Source organism: Triticum aestivum, unplaced genomic scaffold, assembly GCF_018294505.1.
Source record: "Triticum aestivum cultivar Chinese Spring unplaced genomic scaffold, IWGSC CS RefSeq v2.1 scaffold20010, whole genome shotgun sequence".
NCBI lineage: Eukaryota > Viridiplantae > Streptophyta > Magnoliopsida > Poales > Poaceae > Triticum > Triticum aestivum.
In genome coordinates this window covers 2,659-6,197 of record NW_025230601.1, presented here as the reverse complement: position 1 = coordinate 6,197, position 3,539 = coordinate 2,659, and the positions used below count along the sequence as shown (strand labels likewise).

Below are 3,539 nucleotides of genomic sequence, written 5' to 3'. Positions count from 1 at the left end.
TCCCATTAGTCATCTAAATGCATTAGGTTGTGTATCTTCAATACAAGAATTAAGATGTACTGAAATCATCTAACTAGTAGTAAGCTAAGTAGTTATGGGTATTTGTGTGCAGTGTTGTGCACGGTCTGCATATCACCACCCTTATAGTATCCAGCCCAATCCTTTGCGTACACCGTGCATTTCTGGCTGCATACTATAGTGTCCGCCAGATCCGCAAACAGGCAAGCGTGCGGATTTGGAGTCCTTATCACCATGTTTGTACTTATTAGGTTGTTGAATCAAACCATTTTGCAAGCACCGTTTCAGTAATGGCTCTTGTTCAGTATAACTACGGAGTATGTTCTAGATACATTTTTTTGATACAAAAAGGATAGAAGACAAAGCAAAAACCTGCCCGAAATCATCTACATGATTAATCCCATGAACAACAGGCCAAGAACACCCACACTCGTGTGGAGTATATTTGTGTGCCGGCTCAACTGCACAAGTAAAAGGCCGGAACCCAAGTACAGAACAGAAGAAAAAAAAGTGTATTCTTTTGGTAGACAATCATGTTCTTCAGCCGAGTAGAAGAACCATGCATATTCTCAGCTGGGACTTCTGACAACCCCAAAAGGGATAGTCCAGGACTCTCCAAAGCACGGAACCAAAGAACGATGAGCAAGGGAATGCAGTCGTACACAAGACCCATGGTGAGTGCTGAAGGGCGATACCTGAAAAGTGGTAGTGTGCATAAGGATAGGGGAACGCATTTCCACTGTGTTAAAAACATGATCCTTTAAGAACCAAGAGAATCTTGTGTTTTACAAGTCCGGCAAAACTGCATTCCTTTCCACTTGATACCAGGAGACAACCATACAGATCTTAAACTATATGGACAATATGAGCATTTCTGGTTCACAGACTCATTCTTTAGCATCCCATCAGCCTTCATCCCCCCCTCCCCCCACGGATCTAGCTTTCACTGTTGCCGTCGATGGCTAGCGCCAGCAAATCAGTAACATCCGGGATGCTAACCGGGGGCAGAGGCGACGCCTCATTTATCGTCTGCTCCCCTCTCTTGAGGATACGGTTTAACATATCCCCAAAGGACTTGAAAGGATCGCTCAGTTTCTTCTGCACCCCTAGGAGGAACGACACCCCTCGCCGAATTGCCATACAACGGTCATGACCATGACTCCATGAGTGTGCCGAGTAGGATGTGGGTGATCATGTTCTGCCTCTTGGTTTTTGTTTAGGTCTTTTGCTATGTCGCCTAGCCCCACCTCCTTTCTGCTCTCCAAATCCTCATGGAGAGAGTCCAGTTCAGCATTGTCCAGATCAACATCTTCTTCCAGTCCATTCAACTGTTGAAATAAACAAAGATGCATAACAGATGTAGATCAATGTTGATGCAATCAGACATAATTCCGAGACCATTAGATGCATCTGCAACCTGAAACAATTCAGATGTAGAAGTAAAAAAACAGACACATATGCATACCTTGGAGAGCAACGACGACAGGAGGAGGTCTTCCTCTTCCATGGGACCATGGAACCGGTCGAAGGGGAGAAGAACAGATGTGCAGGAATCACTGAAAATGAAGTGCTTTTCTATGAAAGAAAGCAGAGAAAGAAGCTGCATGCCTCTTTCCCAATCGGAGATAAAAAAACATATAAATTCATGTTGTTGTCAAGGATTTGGAAAGAAGATGAGACAGTGAAGGTGTGCGACCGCTGATACCCATAAGGTCGTGAGGACGGGGGCTCCAAAAACGGCGCACCAGCGCTTGGCCGGTGGTTTCCATGTCAACAGGGGTAGCAGTCGCTGGCGGACCCAGGAAAAAACTGGTTGGTGGGCGCACTACATATTTGTTTTTCCGCACTACCCATGTGTGATAAAAATTTGTCAAATGAATAATATAAACAACCACACTCTATATCTGTTTTTCCACACTACCCATGTGCGATAAAAATTTGTCAAGTGAATAATATAAAGAACCAATTGATTCACAACATTAATATAGGGGTAAAAGACCTTATCCCCAAGCAAAGTTTGGTTTCTAATCTAACATAATCTGCACGGGGGCAGCTATGGTTTGTTTCCCTTTTGTGAGAATTTTGCAAAAGAGTTACACAAAATAATTCTACACTGCCATTTCTTCACAAAAGTTTATATGGGTATCCATTCAGGGCGGACACGGTCCGAGCCGGTCCGGTCCCTGTCCGAGCCGGCGTTTGGACCGGACCGAGCAACGTCACGGTCCTGTTTTCAGGGATCGGACCAGCAATGGCCGAGCTCGGGCCGGACCGTGAGGACTGACATGGGCAGAGCGCGCTCTGGAGCTCCGGCGACGGCTCATCGGAGAGATATCTTGCTAGAGGAAGGGCAACTCATCGAAAAGATGTCTGGGAGCTTGAGAAAAATCAGAGGAAGCTACATGACCAAAAAGAACACAAGAGGGAGCTCATCGGCGACGAATCTGACACGACGGCCGGTGGACGGAGATGAAAGGAACGATGGCTGATGCGGCTATGTTGGACCTCCCTCGTCGATCTTTTTGATGGAGATGCTAGATCTCACGACGGAGGAACTCCTAGACATGATGGTTCGTCGCGGGAAGGCTGGTGGCCTTGGTGTTATGCGGTGGTGCTCTGCTTGTTCGTTGGACGGCGGCGGCCGCGGCACAGGTGCGTGGCCCTGTCACGCCTTGGCCGCCACACACTCACCAAGCCCCCGCCATGCCCCCGGCAAGCCCCCAGCCACGCCCCCGCCCCGCTCTGGCCATGGCCCCGCCATGCTGCCGGCTGCTTCTTCGGTCTGCTCGGTCGGGCCGAGCTTTAACTGGACCAGACCGGCCGATTTTCGGTCTTGTTTTGAGGGACCGGACCGGCCGATTTTTTTGTCAAGCCAGGACCAAGCCAGCCCGGACCGAGCGGGCCACGAGCCGGTCCAAAAGACCGCTCGTGCCGTCCACCCTGAGTATCCATGGTGTGAACCTAGAGACTGTCTTAATAAAAAAATTGAAACTGGATGGGAGGACACAAAAGCAAATTTTATTGAATACAAAGAGCCTATGCCCAAACTATGTTTGGTTTCGAGATCGGAACGAGCTGTTATGGGCTAAACATTGGACTAAGTTGCAGTGCATTAATGTGAAAATTTTGGCTATAGGTAAAAAATCTTGCTGAGAGATAGAAATTTAGAACACACCATATTGGCAAGCAAATAGATTTTTTTTAAATGGAGGCGTGCCCCCGGCCTCTGCATCATGATGATGCATGCAGCCATGGCAAGCAAATAGATGGAGAACAAAAATTATAAAATGTCTTAGACAGAAGTTGAGACACCATAATGATACTACCTGATTTATAATTGGGAAAGAAACGAATGTACCAATTGAACATATAAAGGATGAGCTAGTGCCCAACTAGCAGCACGAGCCACGTCTCCTTTTATTCACCATGAACAATTCATCGCGGATCAACGCAATTGGGCAGCCCTCTCTCTCCAGTAAAAATATCTCCTTTGTCTCCCTCATCCCACCTCCCTCTCGGCC

At 47.4% G+C, this 3,539-nt stretch overlaps 1 pseudogene; it reads right to left on the bottom strand.

The window, feature by feature from the left end:
- Positions 1–954: 954 nt before the first annotated feature.
- LOC123175615 (uncharacterized) lies at positions 955–1,624 on the bottom strand (annotated as a pseudogene).
- Between the last annotated feature and the right edge of the window lie 1,915 nt (positions 1,625–3,539).